The 26,842-nt window shown below is 39.4% G+C and overlaps 2 long non-coding RNA genes across 2 annotated transcripts in view; one reads left to right on the forward strand and one right to left on the reverse strand.

Moving 5' to 3' along the window:
* The window catches only part of LOC140068786 (uncharacterized), a 168,565-nt gene that overhangs the window by 69,162 nt on the left and 72,561 nt on the right, over positions 1-26,842 (forward strand). The gene's annotated exons all lie outside the window — the stretch shown is intronic.
* On the reverse strand, positions 11,297-26,679 carry LOC140068789 (uncharacterized). Its single transcript, XR_011848560.1, has 3 exons — positions 26,606-26,679; positions 13,161-13,322; positions 11,297-11,986 (listed from the first exon to the last, which is right to left on the reverse strand). It is a non-coding gene; the product is annotated as an uncharacterized lncRNA (long non-coding RNA).

Genomic DNA, 26,842 nt, shown 5'->3' on the forward strand with positions numbered 1-26,842 from the left:
TGGTAATAAATTGTGCATTATTTTATATAAAGGGAGTAACAGCTGTATGTCAATGGTATTGTATTTAAAGTATGAATTTTATGTAGAAGTATATGTATTTAAACACCAAATTCAGATAAAGAAGTGGAAATTTGCATGAAATAGCATAACTACAAACCAAGTAGGTATCACTGACACAATGAGCATCGAGTACATTCCAGATAAAAATGGGTCAGAAACGAAGTCTTTAGGGAACACAGCCGCTATGAGTAAAGTACTATTGAACACGAGAAGTACAGCCAATCAGCCAGAAATGACTGGGATCAACCAAGTGCTATAATTCCAGGCTCACAATAGAATTTAGATGAGATAATACAATCTCGTGGTCATTGATAATCAAAAGCTGAAGAGATATCAAGAAACAACTCACATAAATGACCAGAATCAGCGCTCGGAAATCTATGCTGATTTTATTGTCTTGCTGCAGTTTTTGCATAGACTATGTATGATTAATGTGAGATTGTGCCGAGACCCAAGCAACCTTCATAGACATTCACACGTTGTGCAGAAAGTGCTGGCTGTGAATATACTACTAGTATTGTGATGTCAACAGCTTTTCTATCTATCTATCCGGATTGGGGTATGATGGGCCTACCAGAGGTGACGATTTTGAGGGTCAACTCCCTATCCATAGAATCCCAATGTTGGATCGTTGTTAAAATCCCATAATTAGTGAAGAGCAGATGTGGACCTGCAATTTTGGATCTGTGTAGAACAACGCAGGTTCAGTCCCCACAAACCCAACAACCTCCCCCTGTTATGTAACAAATGCAATCGGTGCTGCCACAGATCCCGTGTGTTAACTCTATAAATGCTCCCTGCAAAGCAGAAAGTGCTGGCTGTGAATATACTACAAGTATTGTAATATGAACAGCTACTGGGAAGGACACGTGATCCATATGACCTGCATGTGGGGAGTATATTGCCTTTCTATATATCTATCTACTTCCCTATCTATTTATCTACTTAGTGTCGGATTGGGGTATGATGGACCTACCAGAGGGTCTACAATGCCGCTGGGGTTAAGTTATTGCAGAAGCTGGCATTTTCCCAGAGGTTGCTTCTTCCTGATGACGTCACAGGGAGTGACCATTATGACCCTCTATCTTTCTATCTATCTATCTATCTATCTATCTATCCAACTAACTACCAATTTTATATATCTCTCTAATGATTTATCTACCAATTTCAAACCTACCAATTTCTAGCTCTCAGCTTCATTGAGGTTCTTAAGATCTATGTGACAAATGACTTCTTTTATCATAATGGAAACTTTTTGCTCTGAAGTTGTTAGCTAAAAAATCAATTGGTTTTCCCCCCACAAACTTCTTGAGAGGAAACATGTTGAGCTGTAACCAATCTACCTGTCTCCTTCTGAATAATCCTGATGGCCTTTTGGCTGTTTTTTCTCATCACCCCAAGAAATGGACACATGTAACAATGAGCTTCATCAACAGTTTTCATGTTGTACATTTGACTCACTTCTTAGTTTCACAATGAATCATCTTAAGAAGATTGACGGCAAGTAAGGAAACCTTTGTGCTAGTCTTTATTGGGTCACAGCCTTGCGGTTTGGTGCAAAAAGTTTGCAAACACCTGGATCAGCTTTTTTCTCAAAGAGGACAACAGAAAATAAGATACCGTTCTATAGATGTTCAGTTTGTCCATTTAGATATCAACACACATCAGATATATGATTAGTAGAAAATAATAGGCAGAAAATAACACTGTGGGATGCAGAGTATAGTTCCTAGACCTTGGTGTATAAATAGAGACAATGGTGCATTTGCCATGATAGAAAGGACAAGCTTTGTGCATGGAAAGGAGAGCTGAGGTACCCATACACATCACAAAGACGTTGGTGTGCAGGGCAATTTTAAGAGGGGTTGGACTGCTATTAAAAATGATTGGCCACTTATAGCAAACTTTAACAGGGTAAGTATATCCTTATAGGGTCACTCATATTATACTTATCCTTTTAATGTTTACCAGGAGCCTCAGGTGACATGACCCTTGGGCAGCAGGTCTCAGGACTTCCTGTGACCTCCTGTCTTCTGGCAGATGGAGGGAGCCATATAGTCACAACAACTCCTATATCAGTGGTTGTAGGGGCATATGGATGTCTTGGCAAGACTCCCCAAATAATGGGTATGTTGCAGTTCAACATGTCTGATCCTTCTTAAGACCATTACCTGTCTAACTATAAATACATACATGGGTTAGCCATCCTACAGTAGCAAAAGGTTCATGTCCTATTTATATCTTGACTCAGAAAACAACTTCTAAAACAGTCGTGGGGCAAATTAGTTTACACTGCAATGAAACTTTGACTGCTATTATCTTATAGTGCCCATGAGATTAACTAGGACATTAAGGGACATCTACCATCAGCTTCACTGATGGTAGACTAGTCCTACTTACAAGCTCCTGAGGAATACCTCTTTCCCAAACTGCTTTCACTATAACCCTGTACATTCCGAAGTCGCCAATAAAGAGTTATGAAAATCATGCTAATCAGTCTGAGGTGCTCAGGCTTACATCATTGCCTCTGAGTGCCTTGATTTATAATTTATTCATTCCTCCTCACTTTTCCAGAGGAGCTCTGGTGACATAAGATGTACTGTAGCACCTCAGACTGATCACAATAATTTCTAAAAAGATGGATTCCAAAAGAGCTTGTAAGTAGGACTAGTCTACCATCAGTGAATCTGATGGTAAATGTCCTTTAAAGAAATACCAAACCAATATTTTAACACAATGGGGCACATTTACTCATCCGATCCAGTCGCGATCCAGCTGCGCGTTCTCCAATGAGGATTTGGGTCTGCCGGGATTCACTAAGGTCTCTGCTCCCGATATCCACCAGGTCTCGTGGCTGCACCAAGGTCTGCCGGAGTTCACCTGCTTCTTCCAGGTGCATGTAAGTGCTGAACTTGCGACACAAATTCTTTTTTAAATTCCGTGTTGCCATGCCCCCTTTTTCGTTCGCATAAAAAGCCAATGCGCCAAAATCCGATCGCGTGCACCAAAATCCTGGCGGAATTCGGCGCAAAACGGAAAAATTCGGGAAACCCGACGAAAGTGCGGCCGTGGAGCCCTTAGTAAATGAACCCCAATGTCAGAATTCTAGGGCAGTTTTTAAGCAGTTTTCACAATGCAGACTGTAGTGTTAGGTATTAGCATTGGTAACCATAACTTTGTTTGTGTTATTAATAGCAATAAAACTGTAGCCTTCTGCTCTGTGCATTACGCTGATTCACTACTTCTCCCCCTCATCTGAGTGACTGTTGAAACTTGCTTCCGGTTGAGTACTACAGTAGTCACAGGGAAGAGAGGGGCATGGGGCAGCTCAGTACAGAGATCTCACAGCACAGCAGTTGGGAAACACTCCGTTAGTGCTCAAAGTCCAGCTACAATCCTGGAATATAAATCCAATTTCACAGTCCTGTTTCTACTGCAAGCAACACACATTCATATCAATATTTAAAGTTCTTAAAAAAATTACCAAAAATTCAAAAATGTAAAACTGCCTGATTCACCTTATTTTCACATATAGTGTAACCCTAAGTAAAATTCCCCTTTTTGTTTATTTCCCATTATAACACGATCACCATTAGTCATGATTATTTCATCATGACTTTACGTGAAAAACACATATTTTTACTGTGGTTGTGTAAAGTTGTTTAGAGAAAAAAAAACTGCAGTAGAAAGTTGTGACTCTTTTCCTGGCACATAACTAAACAGAAGTTGGCCTATAAATAGGATGAAGTTATATGACACCATAGACTTATAAGAAATTGTAGACATACTACTTAAAATACTATAAAAATAAAGTATTATCTTGTCAATTACAATGTGACAGTTGAATGCTATGGACATACTGTTTAACCTTTTATGTCCCCACATGTTTTCCACCTTAATGACCAAGCTACACTTTTTTCACTTTTCTGTCACTAAAGCTGTGTGGTGTCTTGTTTTTTGGGGGGATAAAATGTTGTTTTAAATATCACAATGTATGTTTCATATATATTTTTATTAACCCTTTTTGTACAGTATGCTTTAAAAAGAATGGTTTTCTACATTTATTATGGACAATTTGACTGGATCAATACAGAAATACCAAATGTATAGGTTTATTTAAAAAAAAAAATACCTTCATTTAGACAATGAAATCCTTTTGGGGGAATTTTTTTTTTTTTTTTTTGCCTCGGCATCTTTTGAATTTTACTATCAATATGTATTATTTTTTTGCGTAAAGACCTGTAATTTTCTGTTGTACAGACCTGGGGTTTATAAAACTTTTTTTATTGCATTTAATGTCATTATTTGTGTGATAGATGATTAAAAAATGTTGATTTTGGCACCTTTTTCTGTTTAAAATGTTTTTCATCAAATGTGATAAAAACTATTATAATTTTTTAATGTTTTAATTTTTTATATCACTTTGTCCCCCTTGTGGACAAAGTTTGATCTCTTGTATAATGCACTGCACTATATATGTATTGGCGTGCATTACACCATCCCTGACAGGCATCTATTAGCCCAGGCCTCCAGGCTTTCCTAATAGAGAGTTAACACAGGGTCCATTCAGTGGCCCGCGGGCTACCGTGATACAGCCTGTGATTGCAGCTGCAGGGTGCCAATGTGTGACAGAGGGATCTCCCTTCCTCTACGCCACCGTAGACACCCCAGTTCATCATTGTTCGCAGAGTCTAAGGGGTTAAACACCCGAGATCGTATGGTCAGGGACTTTTATCCAGGTGAGCTTCTTTTGAATTGCCTGTCAATGCACGATTAGTCACTTGTTTCGGGAACATAAGAAAGTAAAGAAGGTGCTTATTTAAGTCATTTATCGCTCAAACACCTACAGGTTTCTACTCACTGTATAACAAGAAAAAGTACAGTTGATTTGGATGTGAAAGTGAATCTGCAGTACAAAGCCGAATGTTGTATAATTATCTGCAAAGTGAATTCCCACTCGCCAGGATACTGTCAACTGTCGGTCAATTTTAACTCCTACCTGAAAAAGCACCCCTACAAATACGGCTACTACTAACTTTACAGACTGATAAATTGGATCGATGATTAGAACTGAAACATAAGGCATTATTTAAGTTATGAATTTGGCTTCACGTAGCATTATCCACAAATTACTCCCAGGTCATACTCACGCAGACTTGAAGGCACCATTTTATATTGTAGATACATAATCAGAGTAAAGTATATTTGTATATGGAAGCAGTTAGGATACTCATTCAACACAGCAAACCTTAGGGACGGATAACAGTCACTTTTTGTAGTGTCTACAGGGTCTTCAGGGTGCATTTATACAGTTAACACTACAACACAACATTATGGGACTCATTACTAAGGGTCATGGATTGCACTTTTGTCAAACTATTCACTGTTTTTGGGGATTACAGGGCTTGCACAGGTATACAGCAGGTGTCTGCAGTGGGATTGTGTCGAACGCGATCCTTTTTGGCACAGCTGCACTGGTTTCCATGCAACACATATTGGGGGGCGCGCCGTCGGACGCTCTGATTGTTTCAGACTGAGCGCAGGATTTAACTTTCAAATTGTGTCACAAACCCAAGCACTTACTTGCACCGCAAAAAAGAAGGTAAACTCTGTCAGACCTGAGCGGGGAAGCGACACATGCAGGATTTCGGGCACACAAACTTAGTGAATCGCGGCACAGTGCATTATTCTCGGACAATACACTTTCGGGGGAACTCTAGCGGCCAGGTAAGTAAATGTACCCCTGTATCTTCAATGATAGTATGTATTTACAGCTCTCATTTAAATATTACATACATACATATACATAGTAGTAGCAGCAGAATTGTAACCCTTAGATTGGGAAATATTCAGGTATATGTAGTCTTTTTCATCCGACTTTATAGCCAATCAGATTGTACCGATAAGCAAAGCAACTTCATTAGGCATGATGGGTGTAGTACGCCACACAGCACATCATGTGATGTTTTGGGGGATCCTTCCCTTTCCTCAGATATGTTAAAATCCTTAATCACATTATACAAGTATAAACAAGCAAGAAGTAAGTAAGTAAGTGGAGACAGGGAGAAGGACTCTGTACCCAGGAGACCTCTATTCCTAACCTGAAGAAAAGGGGTGGTGAGATTCCTCATGACCGAATGTGAATAGGAGCCTATTTTGGAGTAGAGCACTGACACTTTCTTGCTTGTTCTGACTTTTTGGCTTTTGGGAGTGTGCCTAGTCAGTAGCTCCTCTGGATACTCAAACATTCTGTTTCAGGGATCAAAACATTTCTTTTGTAGACATTGTACAAGTATACATATATATTTAAAGCCTTCTGTATTGTAAGCAAATAATATTAACTAACAGTTAGGGAAGATAAAATAACAAACATTTTCAATTACATTTAACAAGTAATTTTGATAAAAATGCTAAAGAGATCTTAGTCACTCCCCACTGATTACATCAGACCCCATCACCTCCATTTTACATTACAAAATTATATTAAAATGATATGTTTTATTTAGTCCTTTTGGACTATTGGCTATTTCTGTTTACACTCTGTTAAGTGCAGAGCTACCTTACTTTCTCCAAATTTTCCCCATATGTTTTTTTTAATGACTAAACAATGCTCTTGCAAACAGTTGTTCTGATGCTACCACAACCTGTTAGGACTGTAATTGGCAGTTAACACCAAAAAGTGCAATTTTCATATCATCTTATTTCTCATGGTCTGGTAGTCCTTCATGTGTTTTTTTGTAAACTGTATGCAGTTTTTCATATTTTTTGAAGGAGAGGCTTATAAAGCCCCAACAGGTGGAGGACTACAGTGATTTTGTGGATCTTTCTACCATCTCCCTACTGCATCTCTGGAGCTCAGCCACAGTGATTTTGGGGTTCCTCTTTACCTTTCTCACCATGGCTCTTCTCTCATAATTGCTTAGTTTGGCTGGACGGCTAAGTCAAGGAAGTGTTGTGGTTGTCCCAAATTTCTTCCATTTAAGGATTATGGAGGCCACTGTGCTCTTAGGAACCTTAAGTGCTGCAGAAATTCAATTGTAACCTTGGCCAGATCAAAGATTCTTCAAAGTGGACTATACCTTTGTTGTAGAATTGCGATTTAAGCAGTTGCCTAATCTATGGTAAGCAGTCCACAAGCTCAAAGATGTTTCCTATAATAAGACACCACTGTGGTTAAAAGGGTCTATGGCTTTCCCAGGTTTTAAACGTCTGCTGTGAGACATGATTGCCCTGGCTGTTAGAGTTTTGCAGAGTATGGTATCATGCACAATGTCAACTTGCAACTGGATAACCAAATCAATGGACAAATGGAAGTAGCAAGAGCAAGAATAACCTGAGGTTTGCAGTGGAGCTTGTTGCAAGACTGGTCAGATTTGGCTGCCAGAGACCATGGTTATGTCTGTGGAGAATAGTGTCAAATGGGAGAAGCAATTTTATCAATACCAGGGGAATAGCAGTAGTAAACAGGGCATGTCACAGGGAATGAGTTTTTGAGACACTCAGAAGCTAGAGCATAGACAATTAGACCTCTAAAGCCTTAAACCGCTTAACGATCTGGCCCTTTTTAGTTTTTTCACTTCCATTTTTCACTCCCCACCTTCAAAAATCTATAACTTTTTTATTTTTCCACGTAAAGAGCTCTGGATGGCTTGTTTTCTGCATAACAAATTGCACTTTATGTGTTTATGATTTTTACTGTTTATTTATATTTATATCAGTTCTAGGGAAAGGGTGATTTGAATTTTTAGGTTTTTTTAATATCATTTTTTTAAACTTTTTTAATTTTTATTTTTACTATTTTTCAGACTCCCTAAGGTACTTTAACCCTAGGTTGTCTGATCGATCCTATCATATACTGCCATACTAGTGTATGGCAGTATATGGGGATTTTCCTCCTCATTCATTACAGTGTGCTGATAACACATTGTAATGAAAGGATTAAAAGGAGACAGCCTCAGGTCTTTGAAAGACCCGAGGCTGTCATGGCGATGGACTGCCGCTCCTCAATGATGTCACGGGGAGCGACGATCCTTGGCAAGATGGCGGCACCCATGGGATCGACGACTGATCGCGGGCGTTACCTGCAGCAAAGACTTACCGGCTATGGAGAGGGCTCAGCCTGTGAGCCCTCTTCATGCACTGGGTCCTGACGTGCGCCGTACTATTACTATTACGGCGCATGTCGGTAAGGGGTTAATATTGGTGGGAGCCTTTAATTGGAGAATTTTGTTAATCATTACAATTGGACATGAGCAAATCTATTGCCTGATTCATGCATTCGGTATTAATCTGCTAATTTTCCGGCACTGAATTGAATCCAATTTTTTCAGATTCGCTCATGAACTAACTGATGTCACTCTAATTGTCCTGGAAATAGATATATAACTCCCTCTAGTTCTCTCAAATACATATTTTTTCCATAAAAAAGTCCTATCTTTTTTTGTTAATTTTTTAAGAATTTAATTAAGGTTAAGCTTAGCATTAGGGTGAGAAGTGGAGTTAGAATAAACACTAAAATTTACTTTAATCCTAACCCTTATAAAAAAAATGTGTTAAAAATGAACAAAACAAGATAGGACCTTTCTTATTTAAAAAAGGGTTTTAGAGGGGGGGTTATATATTTATTTCCAGAACAATTGGAACAAAATCAGTTTGGACAGTTTCAATACAGACCCAAATTAATCTTTAGAAAAATTTGGCAAATCTTCAGTGAATGAAATTGCTCATTACCATTTTACCATAATGGCATAGGCAATTCTAGCATCCATTTTAATGTTTCTATAAATTGGAGATATCATTTCTTATTAGGTTAACTAAATGGTCACAATGGAAAGACTACAGTATGCTCATGGACCCTCGTTACAAACTATTTTTCCGTTCTTAAGAACAGGGAATTTTTCACCTTAAAAACCATCACATTGGGTGAACTTTCATAAATGTTTGTTTCATTTTTTTATCCAGGTTATATATTACTATATTTAATTGGATGTCTGGAAGCTTGCGGGTGACCTCAGCATTATTTATGTGAATTCATGAATCAGGAGCCTGTACTCAGGTTCTCACTAATGAAATTATATTTTTAATTTATTAGCGGATGCTACATATACATCAGTGCAATCTTTTAGTGCAAAATATGATCATTCGTTCAAATTTTACTTGATTAAAGTTTGCTGTCGTTGCAGAGAAATCGTCATTTACAAAGCAATGCAAAATCTTGGACCCGCCAGAGAAAATGTTTTGTGTCCGCTTTATCAAAGCAGAGCATGAAGATGAAAAGAGTAAAACACCATGCAAGCAAATGATTTTTCTTATTTTTTTAGTGAAAATATACAATAAAATACAAAAGTCTTTACTTCTTTCTTACAAAGAGACACTACAACTGACAAGACCAGAGTTCTGCAGCATGAGCTGTGTCCTGTCACATTTCGGGGTCATCTGTTGTAGTGTTTCTGCCCGTTATCCACCGTGAGTCTATAAACTAAGCTATGGGAGGACTGTGATTCACCCTGAATAAGAAGGATTGAGAAGGTATTTACCGATTGAACACAGTTTAAAGTTTTTCCCCTGTTTGATATGACTCCAAATGGACTGTGGATTATTATTATCTATGAAATAACAAACTAAAAATGGGAAAAACGCATTTATTTCGTATATTTATGAATTCAGAAATGGGAGACTCTGAAATCACATATACCCAAGATTTATAATTAGAACATGAAGATGTCCATTTTAAATGACATCATAATCTTTGTTATTATTATTCACATCATTGATAAGGGCTATTTGTTTTTCCCCATCGAGCAATGGACTCTAGTGGGTAGTTATTGTCTTAAAATGTACGGGTCCTGCAGTGCACAGCATTCACTCATGGTCCACTGGAGGCTTCCTTGGTACTATAGTGGGCCATATTTGTTCCAAGTGTTCTGGGCAGTTTTTAGAAAAACTTACAACTAACAAGACAAAAAACCTCAATGCACTGAAATGTTTGGCATATATTTCTGGTGTAACCAAAATCATTGCATAATATGCAATCACAGCAAAATTAGCCAATGACTTTTTGCTGTCTAACTTTTACGGACTAGTATTAGTATATCCGGCAGTCATTGTTCTTTTTCTTACAAAAATCTCAAAATGCTGGGATTGATTTTTTAAATGTGTGTTTATGGGCAGTGAAATGACACACAAAAGCAAATCCTTCTTATAAACAAGTGTCAGTATTTTAGAAGTTTATGCTAGAAACCCCCAAAAGTACTACTGAATTTAATTTGTTTCACACAACTTACAAAGAAGTTGTAACAACTCCACCCTGACCACTTAACTCAGTAGGCTTGAACCACAAAGGGACAACATGTACAGCAAATAAAAAAGAAACATGCAGGCATTATGATGTCACATGGAGAGAAAACACAGAAATGAAGGGAGTGGTGATCTTGAGAGCTCAAACTCGATCAATACAATCCCCAATCCATAATATTTGTGAATCATAACATAAGAAACAGACCATAGTGTCAAGTAGTCTTCCAAATTGGATTGTATTTTGCTACATATTTGGGGCCCATAATGCTTAGCCTGGGCCCACTGGAGGATTCCCCGATATTCTGGTGGGTCAGTCCAACCCTGAATATTTTAGCACATGAATAATGTGCTAACAGCAGATGTTACCATTGGGTACTGTTGTATAATGCAATATAGTGCCTCGTTGGACCTTGCATAGCACAAACTAAGTCTTTTGACTCATTTGACAAAGCTTCAGTAAATCATTCATTACAATTTTACCGTAATAGCATAGGCACTAATTCTACCATCCATATAAACGTTTCTTTAAATCAGAGATGAGAGAGATGTAAGGTCTACGCTCATGGGTTTTCATCACAAACTCTTTTCCCTTTAAGGCTTTTTTTTAAGAACAGACCACAGTGTCAAGTAGTTGCTCCATTAACTTCCAAATTAGATTGTATTTTGCTAGATCTTTGGGGTCTATTATGTTGAGCCTGGTCCCACGGGAGGATTCCCTGGTACTCTGGTGGGTCAGTCCAACCCTGAATATGATTGCACATGAATAATGTGCTAACAGCAGATGTTACCGCTGGGCACTGTTGTATAATGCAATATAGTGCCTCATTGGATGTTTTTAAAGACACAAAATAACAACTCTGAAAGAGGGACAATTGCCCTTCAGGTCATCATTATTAATAGTGTCATCAAAAAATGATGCGACATAAAATTGCACTCACAATCATAAATGATTTACTATCTGAAGAGTTAACAAATGTGCATTCCCAGTGATGTACATACACATTCTACAAATATCTTACAGCTCTAAATTGTCTTTATAAAAGACACCATGCACCGGTGCTCGCCAAGTGTTGTGGAATTGAAGTCCCAGCACGTCTAACCACGGGACCTGCTGGATCTTCTGGTTCTACAACCATTTCAAAGCCACAGGTTGATTCAAAGCGTTCTATATGTACAAGGTTGATGGCAGCTGTTTTTATCTCAGCTTTTCCCCTCACCTCCCCGCCAGAACAGCTTTCATTCTGTGTGTCCCTCCCATTGCACAGTGATATATGTTCTGCTCTCAACCCTCCTATTTAACGCACTGTAGTGGCCCCTACTGGGAACGGCTTGGCTGGAACTCAGCAGCAACAGACTCAGCACTTCACTGATAAATCTATTTAGCTGTTGGTGTTTTTGCAATTACCCCTTTGGTGGGCAGAGGGGAAACCAGTGGAGGATTTTGTAAGTAGACATTCTCACTGAGCTGTGCGCCTTGCTGCAGTTGTAGCTCAGTATAAGTGCTTGTTCTGAGCACTGAAGCATAACAATCCCTGACAAAATACTGTTAGAGTGAGATTTAACCTCTCAGGTGGCTGCAGTGTATTGCTTGCTCTTTGTAGGATGATGGATGACATTGTTTTATACTTATCTAAATGAAAAAAGAAAATTCAATTAAAAATCATTACACTCACATGTATACATGCATCATTATATATATATTATTCTCCATTTAAATCATTATTTCTACAGGTTATCAAATATTTAAATATTTCTAAAATAAAGAAGTTAAATAAATAACTAAATCAAATAATGACATGATAATCTGATCCACTTTTTTAATGATTTCTGGTTTGTATATTCCATTTGTTGTAGAAGATATTTGGAGCTGCAGTGTAGCATGTAAAAATAGACAATGACATCACAGTGCAACATTGTGATGTCAGCCTAGACATGTTAGGCTATATTCACACATTCCTTGCCGCCATTAAAAAAAAGTAAAGAACGAAGGTTTAACGTATCAGTTAAAAATCCCATTGATTGACATCAATGTAAATCTTATATTATCCGTTATGTTCAGTTTGGCAAGTATTCGTAAGGCATATGTTAGGAAAAGTACTGCAGACGTAGGGGCTCATTTACTAAGGGTCAGCAGATCGCACTTTTGGCGAATTTCCGAAATTTTCGGGATTTGCGCTGCTGTGACAGGTATTTAACTGGGGATTGTGTCGTACATAATCAGATTGTGGCGCAGCTGCACTGACTTTCATGCGACAGAAATCTGGGGGCGGGTTGTCGGACTGTGTGCAGGATTTAACATTCAAGACAATGCACTTAGATGCACCAGGAAGAAGATGGTGAACTCTGGTGGACCTGAGCGGGAAAGCGACACTGCAGGATACCGGGCGCATGCTCTTTGTGAACCGACCGTAATGACTTTGTGCATCTCGGTCGGACAATGCACTTTCAGGGATCGCGCAGGACAGGTAAGTAAATATGCCCCATAGTCACTTTTTTTCCGTAAAAAAAAAAGCGCATAGATATTTAACGTAACAGAAAGGAAACCTATAAAACTTAGGGCTGATGGATCACTCAGTTTCGATGTTTTCTGTTTCTCAGACTCCTTGATGCGCTTGTGTAAATAGATGATTTTAATACTGATAGCTTTATTGACATCCCAGCAGGCAACAGATATTTTCACAGCATTGCGTGCTTTGACCTGTAGGCTCACAATGCTTCTTTATAAATTAGGACACAAAAGAGTCTGTCAGAGCACTCACCAAAGAGTAGCGAGTACCATGGCACCGATTCACAGATCTTGTTACCTGCATTGAGCACCATCATTCCTATCCGGGAGAATCGGGGGTCTAGATTTATTGCTGCACCAACAGGGATAGCCCCAGACCACTTTCACTTCATTTGCATTGACCACAGATAGCTTCAAAAGCGACCAGGGACTAAGGTGGTTCTTGATGGCAGAGGCGTTCCTAGGGTCGCAAAAGATACAGGGCCTGATCTCCAATGCATATAACCTGCTTGCTTGCACAAATAACATCAATACTAATTATACATCTTCAGAAAACACAGGAAAATCACTAACTACTATATCCAGTGACTACAGGCGGTGTGCCCTTGGATTGCAGTTGTTCCTTATCTTCCCCATTAGGCCCAGTATCACTATGTCTCTTCCAGCCAAACCCTGATAAATGTTCTTTTCTTCCATTTCCCATCATCCCATACATTGTGGTACCCATCCTGTTGCTACTGATAACACTGTCCCCCAAATTCTGTAATACATGTAACCCCCTTAAATTATTAGTACCACAAAAATAGTGCAACATGTGCCCCCTCTCTAGTAATGCCCCCTCAATGTGGCCGGACACTAAATAATACTGCCCATACTTCAACAATAGTGCCTGTCTTAAAGGAATATTCACATATATAGGAGGAGATTTATCATCAAGTTTCTGAGGTACTTGATCAGATCAGATTTAATTTTATAAACAACTGTGGAAAAATGAAAGCTGAGCTCTGATTAGTTGACATGAGCAACTAGAACAGTTTTGCTCTAAGACACTTATGATAAATCTCCCCCATAGAACCTATATCCACAGGATATGGCCCTGTTTTGGATCTTTTGATCTAACTTCCGCTTTATGGTGACAAGCAGTGATACTAAGTGGGTTTGCATAATCCCCTTGCTCCACACTAATAGTGTTTCTTGGTACTAGCCCCAAACTACAGGCAGTCCCCGGGTTACGTAGAAGATAGGTTCTATAGGTTTGTTCTTAAGTTGAATTTGTATGTAAGTCGGAACTGTATATTTTATAATTGTAACTCCAGACAATTTTTTTTTGGTCTCTGTGACAATTGGATTTTAAAAATGTTGGATTGTTATAAGAACCAGGATTAACAATAAATCTTTGTTACAGACACCATTTATAACCGTTATAGCTGTTTATTGTTACCTAAGGCTAAAGTACAGTAAATTACAAACATCCAGAGGTCTGTTTGTAACTAGGGGTCGTCTGTAAGTCGGGTGTTCTTAAGTAGGGGACCTCCTGTACTGTGTAAGAAGTGTCTCAATACTACCGTTCAAGGTCAGTGGTGGCCGTATATGTTAGCAATGTAAAACCAGTCAGAAAAGGGGACCTAGATGGAAGGAAGGTACCTTAGCCAAGCATCAGTAAAACATTGAAAAAACATTATATTGACAACAAAAATGTAACTTTTCTGGTTCAATCCTATTTAGTCCTCTTAAAATTTTAAGATTGTTTCTGTGTTTAGGTATAATACCATAGCTTTTCATCTTACTATAATTAGAGTAAAAGTCAGTGCAGCTATTAAAACTGACGCGTTGTGCACCAGTTTTAATCACCAGCTCACCCAACAAACAACAAACTGGAATTACTAGGATGTTCTGACCTTAAAGAGGTATTCCATGAATAAACTAAAAATGTTGCTCCCCTTAGTTGCTCCCACATGCTGTGGCCCTAATCAGTCTGTTGATTTTCTCCAGCAGAGAAGACACAGGACCGAAGATGGCCGCTGGTCACATGTCCACATCACATGTCCTGCACCTGCCTCGGCAGGTCATGTGATCATCACTCCGTTTGGCTGTAGTGGGTTGGTTGCAGTGCATCCAGTATGGCCGGTGTTTTGGTGAGACGTCATCTCAGTAATATGCAGTGATGGCAGTTACACATCATTAGTATAGTAAGAGAGCAGGACAGTCTGTTACATCATCACTGGGAGCAGAGCATAAGAGGGAGGAGCTATTAGTGAGAACTTATAGGGGTATTCCCATTTGGGCATTTACATTTAATTAAATGAATTTGCCATGTTTAAACATTTCTTCAATTGGATGTTATTAAAAAAAATGTTCCTGCGTGAAGATAAATTCTCATAAATGTAGTCATTCTGTCCCTCAAAAACGAGATAGTTTCCTCGGATACGACCACCTCACATTTTGGCAGCAGTGCCCAGACATGCGCTATTGAGTCCTGTCTGACCACCTTGCTTCAGCAATCATTACCACAGGATGGCTGGGGGAGCTGCAGTAACTTCCGGACATTACTTATACAAAAATCTTTTGTTTCTTTTTGAAATCCCTCCAGCAGAGGTGGCTGTATCCAAGGTAGCTATCTCGTTTCTAAGGGACCACATGACTACATTTATGAGAAATTATCTTCACACAGGATCATTTTTTTTAATAACATCCAATTGAAGAAATGTTTATACGTGGCAAATTAATCCAATTAAATGTAAATGCCCAGATGGGAATACCTCTTTAAGGATCATGGGACTTATAGTTTCCAGTGTTGGCCATCTTGGTGATAACTCCGCCTACTTTAGAAAGCCTATAACATTTTGTGAATCATAAAATCAAACTATTTAAGCTCCATTTTGTGACTAATGACAGTGAGTTTTGTTAAAACTTTGTTAAATTCATTTATAGTATTATGGGTTTTTGTATTAGACGTTCATATTGCAGGAATATCCCTTTAAACATTCAGGCACAGCAGTCCGCAATTGAAATGTACACTAGGTCTGCCCAGTTTTTTGGCACAATTATAGTAAATTTGGCTGGCTAGGGTGGCTCCGCCCTTGCCTGCTCTGTGTCCTGCTTTTAAATGTGACACATGTAGTGCAACTAGGGCAAAAAGTCCCTGGCTCTTCAAAAGGTTCTCTGGCGTGCACTGGGAATTTCAACTTGGTCCGGGATATGCCTGGAAGCCACAAAAAGGACAAGGGACCCCAAGAAAATAAGAGGATTCATCACCCGAAATTGGGACTATGGTGAATAATAGCAAGGTTTTAATGAAGTGGACTAATTATAAAGGTTTAATATAAAGGTTTATAGGTGACCATGGTCATATTTCTGACTACCCGAAGTAAACATAGAAACTATCTATAGAATGACAGCAAGCAGAGATCTAGAAAACTGTGAGGAATTGATACAGAAAGTATATTGGAAAATTGTATAACTTCATTATACAAACATAACATTTATTTGCTTTGTTTATGTTCTCCAGCTCACCCAGAGACACACCATATAGACCTGATGAAGCACCTGCTGTAGTGGTGCGAAACATGTTGTCTGTTCTGTACATTTTGCTTTCTTCAATAAATGGATTTATACCACTGGGAATCCTGACTATACCGGCACCACCAGAAGGTACTGTTTTTCCATGGGGCTATTGCCAGTCACATTAATCTCCTACGATATACCCGTGGTTTGATTACTTCATGTTTTTTTAAGTATCTGTCCTAGGCATATTGAGAATTAATAAGCTAAATATTTCATCAGGTTAAATATTGTTCATTTCAGCAAAATTCTTCCATGGTCAAGTCATTGTAGTAATTAAATGGAGTTACGTATAAGGTATCTATTTGAGATGTTGTGTGTCTGTGTTAGTTGAAGAAAGCCACAGTCTAACCGTGTCTTCAGCAACAGGAAATCCATACAGCTGCACATGGTTCTCATAAGGTTCACCTGTGACCTTCATATGAGAAATTTTGAAGCTAAGGCTCCTGCACAGCATCTTCACACCATTTAGCGACATGTTTTCATGCTGATGTCTTGTTATTGTTGACTGGCATGCCCTGACTGCAACTGATTGACACGTGTAATAATCTTACACTAGAAATGTAAACTGTTGGACCAGATGGGCAGTTGTTAAACATCTGACATCTGCTGCATGGCCAACTTTTAGAAAATCCTAAGATTGCATTATTTTTGATGAAGGTGATCAGTGTTAGCCAATCCAAAATATAAAATGCAATCACGAGCCTATCAGATTATCCAGCCTTCATAATTTAAGTTATATGACAGTGGTGGCGAACCTATGGCACGGGTGCCAGAGGTGGCACTCAGAGCCCTTTCTGTGGGCACCCAGGCCTTCACCCCAACACAGAGCTTGCCAGATAGGACTCAAGGCTTCCTCTTGTGGTCCAATGCAGCCCAGGAAAGCTCCTGCTCTGGGAAGCCCGATTCTTCCTCTTCAGGGAACCCCGGAGGGAAGCTAAAAAATAAATTTCTCCATCATCTTTCTATTGTATTGGTGAACTCAGGATGCCAATACGATTGAAAACTGTGATACAGCAGGGATCAATAAGTTACTGGTTAAATTGTCATGTTGGCACTTTGCGACATATAAATGGGTTTTGATTGTACTTTGGGCACTCTATCTCTAAAAGGTTGGCCATCACTGTTATATGATTAGCATTTTTTTTTAATTTAAAGGGGTATTCCGGGAATATGAATGTCTGATACAAAAACCCATAATGCTATAAATAAATGAATGTAACAAAACTTAATGTCATTAGTCACAAAATGGAGCTTAAATAGTTTGATTTTATGATTCACAAAACTGTATGGTCTCTCTAAAGTTATCACCAAGATAGCCGCCACTGGAAACTACAAGTCCCCTGATCCTTTAGTTCTAACTAACTCCTCCTTCCTCTTATGCTCTGCTCCCAGTGATGATGTAAAAGGTTTTCTTGCTCTGTTTCCATAGTAATGATGTGTAACTGCCATCACCAAAACACTGGCCATACTGGATGCACTGCAACCAACCGACTACAGCCAAACATAGTGGTAATCACATGACCTGCCCAGGACATGTGATGTGGACATGCGACCAGTGGCCATCTTCTGTCCTGTGTATGCTCTGCAACGGACTGCGCGGAGGAAATTAACGGACTGATTAAAGGGCCAGTAGCATTTTAATTCTTCTTTATAGTGTATGTCACCAGCATTTTCTGCTAAGGGGAGCAAAATTTTAAATAACAACTAATTACATATTAGCGTATATTTTAAGGAACCTTTTGTATATGAATTATGCTGATTCCTAGAATACCCCTTTAAGTAAAATCATTGGGTTCCCAGAGGTTCCCAACAGTTTGGGCTACATGCGCATGAACATCGTTTTTGAAACACCCAAACTCAAGTAGTTTGTGGGCTCAAACACATGGCCTTGAACCAACTGCCAAAGCTGCAAACTATGGAGCAGTCTTATTCTACTGAATTTGGCGTGTGAGCGTCCCTCACCCACCGATAACATATAGACCACCAAGGGTTTGTTGTTTACCGGACACAATTGCACACATTTAGGTGCAGACAGCCTTACAGTTCATTACTGAGGATTTGAGCAGGAGGACCATTTGGAAAAAAGCTTTTGTCCAACTATCCAAAATTCAGTTATACTGCATGCTGTGTAGTTCAAGGATTATAAATCAAGACCAGCTGAAATAGCCAATAGCCATATTGCCATTTATAATTCATTAGATGACTAGGAATTTAGGACGAGTCATATTTTATATAGCTATCACGAATCCCAATTCACTTCTATGAGCTTGTGCAAAGGCCATGGATTTCACAAGCCCACAAAACATAGGGTAGGTCCTATTCCATGTACTCATTTATTATTGTCATCGCTTTATGAGCAGTGCTAACCCACCGATGACACATGGGCTGCAAACAATGATCCACTGGATGCACATCATGTGCAGGTAGACTTAACCATTGTCATCTTTAATCAAAGTTTTTTTTGTCTATCAATTTAATTCTAGCAACACAAGAGCCTGTTATACTTAACAATAATAGCATGTAGAGTCAAAAAAACAACAATGGTACTTTATGTGAAAAGATCACGGCAGGCTACCCTTTCCAGCTAAATTGAGAGAGTTATTTTTATCAATGTGGTACTATGAGAGATGTTAAAAGCCACCACAAACACTGCTGCTCTGCAATCCTTTACCATTTTAATGACAGATTTTCGAGCAATAGCAAGGTGAAGGTTCGCCAAGAAAACATTGATAAAGGATCATCAACTGTCACTGATGTGAAAAGTATGAAAAAAAAAAAAGTTTTTTTTGTTAATTAAAAGGATTTTGCTTCAAAAATCAAAGAGGTTTGGGATGAAAAAAGTGTGTAGAAATTATCTAAAGCTGCCTCAACCTTAGCATTTATTATTCAGTACCTCACTCATTTCTCCGATTATAAATATTTAATCACTCAACAACTGTAAGTGCTTGTGTCTTCCTAGAGGACCTGTGAGCATTTGGAAATAAAGGGACGAGGAGAGTAAAAGGCAGAGATGTGTCGTGATTATACGGGGACGAGTGAAAAGGTGTGAAGGACACAGCTGAATTGGGCCTTTGTAATCAGGTTGTACGAACACCTGAACGCTGATTCATTTTATTTCTATTCAGTGGGCTTCAAAGCCGCATTTTTTTTAACTGTGTGGCAGCCTCTGACAGAGAGTGCCCTTGGAGAACAGGCAGAAAATGTTCCTAATGAAAGCAAGGCCCCGAGCAGTCAGAGATGCCATCCTTGTACCCTCCTTTGTCTGTCACAAAAAGCAGCCTAGCTTGGCAGGCTTTTGGGCCTATCAATAATGCATGAGAATTATTACATCCACCCCAGTGCCAAAAAGTAAGAATGAACGACATAAAGCTTTTTTTTTTTTTTTTTTTACCTTGAGCGCCGTCTGTGTGTACTGTACATTGTGGAAATGTTGTCTTAGTAAATAGGTGGACACAATGTAATGATAAGAAAAGCTCCAATAGAAAAAAAAAAACTAAAGGAATAATTAACAAACATTTGTTTAAATTATGACCAATAATCGGGCCTTCTACATTGAAATTGTCACAAATTTTAAATATACTATCAGATTCTAGGGGTTGTAATCGCGGACACAGTCAGACACAACCAGTGACCCTACGGAGGAGAGAGGTTTTTTTACCACTTCTACCTTCTCCTTTCTCCACTGCTTAGCGCAGAAGTAGCGCTATGCAGTAAATAGCAGAACCAAGACTATCACTGCGTTTGTAGACTCAGCGGTCAAGTGATCATGATGCAGGGATTAAATAGAGCTGCTAGGTATGTACAGCTCTGAGCAGATATCTGCCCCCACAGGGGGTAATTTCCTCCTGTAACTGGGCCTCTGATAAGTAAGAAAAATTAAATTAAAAAAAAATGTAGAAGGGTCTGTTATGACCTCATGGGAGCCTTAAAAAGTAAAAAAAAAAACATACACACATAATATATAATTAACTAATAAATGTACAAGAATAAATATCAATATTTCCCAATAAATAAAAAAAATACCGATCTACTGTCATGGGTGTTCCCACGATCCATGTCGCAGATTCCGGGTACACCCGTGCTCTGCTGCCATGGTCCCCGCTCCCCCAGCCCTCACTTACCTCTCCTGGCTCCGGCCTGTACTCCCAGCGTGTAGGCCGCATGTTCCTTGCCTGCAGTCGCTCGCTCTCACCACTAGAGGGCGCGCCGACTTCTCAAGCCTTAAAGGGCCAGCGTCCTCCTGATTGGTTCCTGCTAATCCGGCTCGCCCTTATAATCCGGCACCTCCCTTCTATCCCTGCCGGATCTTCTCCTAGGATCTCCTATGGTTTCCATGCCAGGCTTCCCTAAGCCGTTCCTGTGGAAGAGAAAGCCCATTAGCGTTTCCAGACGCTTTCCTGTGTTCCTATGTGTCTCCAGCGTTCCCATACACTCCTGGTGTGTCCTGTCTTCCAGCGTTTCCAGACGCCTCTGTGTCTCCTGTCTCCAGCGTCCCCATACGCTCCTTGTGTGTCCTGTCTTCCAGTGTTTCCAGACGCCTCTGTGTCTCCTGTCTCCGGCGTTCCCATACGCCTCCTGCTGTGCCTTCCAGGGTTCCAGTCCAGCAGTGTCTGCAGTCCGTGCCAGCATTACCAGTGTTCCTCTGTGTTGCTGCTGTCATCCCAGGCTTGGACTGTTTCCTGCACATCCCTGTACCTTGGCTGCCACAGCGGGCCGCATACCATCTCCCGCGGTGGTCCAGAGGGTCCACTGGTCCACAGACTCCTCCCTCCGGACTCTTCCCATAGAGACTTTTAGTTCCGTTGTCTGTGTGACCCGTTACATCTACACTATAAAAACATTGCACAAGTCGCCCCATTTGTCTGAGACTATACATATTATATATCACAAGAACTGAAACAAGATAAGGAATTAATTAAATTTAAGTTAAAAATAAATTTAAAAATGTATGTATACTATACATTGCACAAAAAAGGCTTTTTTCCCAACTTTTTGTAAATGTAACCCCCAAAATAAAAAATGTCTTTAAACTTTTGATCAATTTTAAATAGCCCTATGTGACATAAAAAAAAACCACAGCAAAAACATTTTAAGGCAGCACGCAAAAAAAATAAAAAATTAGGATACAGACTTGTGACGTATCTGTACGTCTGCAGGTGTATGAGAGGGTTTACGGTCTGAGCCCTCTCCATACAAGGTGGACTTTTGCTGCATATTGTTGCAAACACCCACTGGTAACACTGGCCAGCAGTGACCACGGGTGTTAACCCTGTAAACACCTCCGGCATAGCCATCGGAGGCATTTAAATCTCGGCAGCACGTGGGCGCTGTTATCTTGGATTTGATTGCTCTCCTCTGTGAAGTCATTGTAGGGCGGCAATCAGTTACCATGACAGCCTAGGGTGATACATAAACCCAAGGCTGTCTGATTTTAACTCATCAATTACAATGTACAAATTGCAAATTGTGATAGATGTATAAAATCCCCATATACTGCTATACTACAGTATGTCAATATATGGTAAGACCAATCAGACAATCTTGAGTTAAAGTACCCTAGGGGGTCTGAAAAATAGTAAAAAACAGGGAAAAAATGTAAAAAAAATGCCCTACAAATTCAAATCACCCCCTTTCCCTAGACTGATATAAATATAAATAAACAGTAAAAACATAAACATATTAGGTATTGCGGCGTCCAAAAATAGCGCCCAAAGTCAAAAATGCCACTTCTTTGCCATTTTGAAAAATATAAAAAATTCTATAAAAGTGATCAAAAGGCCGTAAAGTCCTATAAATGATAGCATTGAAAACCTCATCAAAAGTCACAAAAATGACACCACACAGAGCTCCATACACTTAAGTTATTAGCGCCAGAAGATGGCAAAATGAAGAATGTTTTTTTCTGTACGGGAGGTTTTCGGCTTCGCGGACGAGGGCGCACAGCTCCTTGTAGCTGCACGCTGAAGATGTCTGGGTAGGAAGATCAAAGAGGCTACTGGGGCGTGGAGTAGCCATGTGGCGTAGCCTCAGCTCCGGCTACTCCAAGCCCCAGTAGCCTCTTTAGCAAATTTGCATATTTCCCTGATTAAAGATTAGAAAAGATAGAGGGTAGTAAAGGATTAGCCCTAAAAAGGGCTGTCCTTACATACATTAAATGCATTCACCACCGGATCTACCTCAATAGGTAGATCCGTAGTGGTAGGTTTCCTTTAAGGTGTTAAAACAAAGAAAGCAAACAATTATACAAATTATAATTCTAAAATAATATGTTTACATTTTTTTATACACATTTGCATAAACATTATTTTACAAGTATAACAAACAGATAAAATAATCTAAACATTCACCATAAGAGATACATTATATTAATAGGAATGTACAGCATACCCCGAGCAACTGGAAACAAATGGAAGCAAAGCTATGAGGTAGTCAATTAGGGAACAAAGAGTAAAACATGTTCAACATATCAGGAAAATTAGACACATGGACAAGATTGTGTCAATAAAGGGCAACAAGACGTAGGAAGGGAAACATAAAAGGTGAGAAAAATGAAAGGAGGACAACAAATAAGACAAATAATAGCAACTAGAAGAAAAGAGTTGGTCCCAAGGTATTTCTTTGAAATCCAGTGGTTCACAGACCTGTATCAATAGGTAACTTCATAGATCATATTCATTTCTCCAAGTGAATTTACTAAAAAGTCTAAAACATTCTGGCAGAATAAATAGAATTTCTTCAGAGCTATAGAAACAAAAAAAAAAAGGAAAAAAATTAAAAACCTCAGTATTTTAAAATAACTAGTGTTGAGCTGACTTGAACACGGACCCAAACCTGTACTTGATTAGCATGTTCTAGTTAACGCTCCTGCACCTCCCCAACCATTCACACCCCCGATCACCCCCGGTTTTTCCAATCTACAATCCCTTTTACAGTGGACTGGTATCATCAGTTCTTCTTTTAGGAGACTTAAAGGGGTATTCCCATCAGGGCATTTACATTTAATTAAATTCATTCGCCATATATAAACATTTCTTCAATTGGATGTTAATAAAAAAAATGTTCCTGTGGGAAGATAACTTCTCAAAAATGTTGCCATGTTGTCCCTTGGAAACGAGATAGCTTCCTCGGATACAACCACCTCACACTCTGGCAGTGGTGGCCAGACATGCGCTATAGAGTCCTGCAGGACCATTAGGAATCAGCAATCATTACCACAGGACGGCTGTGGGACCTGCAGTAACTCCTGGACATTTCATATACAAAAACTATTTTTTTCTTTGTGCAATCCCTCCAGCAGAGGTGGCCGTATCCGAGGAAGATATCTCATTTCTATGGGACAATATGACTTCATTTATGAGAAATTATCTTCACACAGGAACATTTTTTTTAAATAACATCTAATTGAAGAAATGTTTATGTATGGCAGATTAATGAAACTGAATGTGAATGCCCAGACGCGAATACCCCTTTAAGGAAAGATAATTGACTTATTCTTCCCAAATATGAACACCTCAAAACTATCTAACAGCCTCTATAGAAAATTGACCAAAATATGTTCTACTTCTTTCAGATATAGTTAAAAAGAAAAAAATGTAAACCTCAAATATGAAGCCATTTTCTAAGCCAATCACTTTTTGTCCCTTGATTTCCAGACAGAAAGTCCATTATAATTGTTGAATAAGTCAAATAACCCCATTTAGGGACAATCACTAGGGGAAAAACTTGTTTTTAGTCCATGTTTCTTATTTTAACATTCTTTGAAAGAGGTGGACAGAATGGCTGACATTTCTAACATAAGTAACTCTTTTTTGGAGTTGGATGATTTTTTGGAGTTGGATGATTTTTTTGGAGGGGAATAGGTATTTAATGTATAGAAATGTAAAAATTCTGATAAACGTATTGGCTTCAGGTGGCTTTTTTAAGTACTATATATGGTTTTTATGTTTTCTCTAGTAAGGCACCGTAATGGTCAGCTGGAATAATTCTTAAATCCACAGCTCTGGCAGATAGTAATTTTGACTGTAGACAAGATATAGTTTCCCAGAATAACAGATTCACCCTTAATATGTCCAATCTGAGGCTTGTCACAATTTCAGCTGCACTGCTGTAATAACCGAAATTGATCATCAAGAATGATTCTGATCTTTCACCTTTGCCTTCTCTTCATATATCTTTAAATTTCTCATTAACCTAGGAAATCAACCATCTACAACATCAAAACTGTTATGGTCTTAGCTTTCTCCCCATTCCAGTCCATGCCCCCTTGTATATAGCCTGTCAGCCCATGCCCCCTAGTATATAGCCAGCCCATGCCCCAGTATATAGCCTGCCAGCCAATGCCCCCTATTATAAAATGTGCCAACCCATGCCCCCTAGTATTAAGTCTGCCAGCACATGCCCTCTAGTGTATAGCGGCATGCCCGTGCCCCCAGAATATAGCCAGGCAGCTCATGTCCACTAGTATATAGCCAGCAAGCGGCTGACATCTTGTGTGTACTCCAGCAAGAAGACGAAGACGGAGCGGGAAAACCGGAAGAAAGAAAATTGAGTTTATTTTTTTTTATAGACTCGAGTATAAGCCAAGTTAGGATTTTCAACTTTTTTTTGTGCTGAAAAAACTCGACTTATACTCAACCATAGAACCTGTTCCAACTTCCATCCAAATTCAATTTAAGAACAAACCTTAACAACATATCTTGTACGTAACGCAGAGGTTGACAGTTCTGAAAATGTGTGTGACGCAACAAGAATGTGTGCATATTGCAAAAGTGTATAGTTGAAGAAGGAAAGGACTAATGCAATTTGGAAAATGAAGTCATATTATTTTCTTTATGAGGCAACCTTAATAATACAAGTATTTGGAGAAAAGAGCTTGTTTTCCAGTGTCTCATTCAAACCCATTGCTCCAGATAAATATCCTCCAGCTACTAGCCAAGTAATTTGAATTAAAAAAAGACCATCGTAACTAGTCCATTTGTTAAATATGTTATTTTTTTCACATTTTACCATCAACTTTAACTTGTATTATTGAATGATGAGAGCATTTTGGAACTTCATTAATGTTGTGTCAAATCTTAGATGTACTATTATAAAGTATGTGTCAGGGGATTCAGGGGTAGTGGACCCACTGAAACTGCCGTGGACAAGGACATAAGCCGATACCTGGGAGCAGAGTCTAAGTGGCACCCGGTTTTCACCAAAGCGGCTTGGACTTGCTGTGGCGTAGTACCACCAGGCCGCTCCACATGCACAACATTGACTGTGGTGGTGGCCAAGGCGAGGTTCAGAGTAGTGAGGCACCAATAAGCTATGCGCTGGCCCTTTAAGTCTCAATGAGCAGGCGCATGCACTATAAGGCAGGGATGCGAGCGTCAGCGCACCGGAGATGCCGCTGGAGACGTGAGAGGTGAGTGATGCAGCGGCCAGGCAGGGAGAGGCACACGGGTATGCCTGTGCGTGGGTGCACGGGTTGCAGGGGCACAGTATGATACCCCTGAACTAGACAAATCTGTTTTTTTTTATTTTGTCAAGAAGGAAAACCACTATTGGGTTATCTTTGAGGGTTTGGCCGATGACAATTCAGCCAACTTTAGACAGTCGGGGGCGAAGTATTTATTGTTGATCATATGCTAGTGCACAGTGCATAGAGGCATGGTTGGTTAAGCACTTCAATTCCATTCAACACCTTTGGGAAGAACTATAATGACAAATAGTGGCCAGGCCCATCAGCCACTGGCCTCACAAATGTTCTCCTGGTTGAATTTTCAGAATTCCCTCATAGAATATGTTTATAATTTTTACCTTTATAACTGTAATTTTTAAATCAGTTCTAGGGAAAGGAAGGAGATTTGAAATTTCACTATTTTTCAGACTCCCTAGGGTATTTTAACCCTAGGTTTTCTGATGGATGCTACTATATACTGCCATAATACAGTATGGCAGAATATGGGGATTTGACTAATAATTCATAACAATGTGACACAGGCACATTGTAACTAATGGCCAGAAATCATACAGCCTTTGTTCCTACAAAGATCCAAGGCTGTCCTGGAGACTGATCGTTGCTCCTCAATGTCTTCATGGGGTGTGACAATCTGGGCCAATATAGCAGCGACCATGCCAGCAAAGCTGCCAGGACCGATTGCGGGTGTTTTTTTGTAATATGCAGCAAACACCCACCTTGTATAGAAAGGGCTCAGCCCATGAGCCCTCTCCATACACCCACAGCCGACATGTGACATACAGATACGTTGTGATAGAATATGGCAAGAGAGGACAGGGGGAAAGCGCTAATAGTGTTACACCTTTTATGAAAAGATAGAGGTTTGGGTGAAAATTGTGCTCACCGTGTAGGGCTGTGCTAGGATAGGCACAACGCTATGAAATGTTAGAGGTTTAGATGGCAAATGATCTGGT

Source organism: Engystomops pustulosus, chromosome 7 (genome assembly GCF_040894005.1).
Source record: "Engystomops pustulosus chromosome 7, aEngPut4.maternal, whole genome shotgun sequence".
NCBI lineage: Eukaryota > Metazoa > Chordata > Amphibia > Anura > Leptodactylidae > Engystomops > Engystomops pustulosus.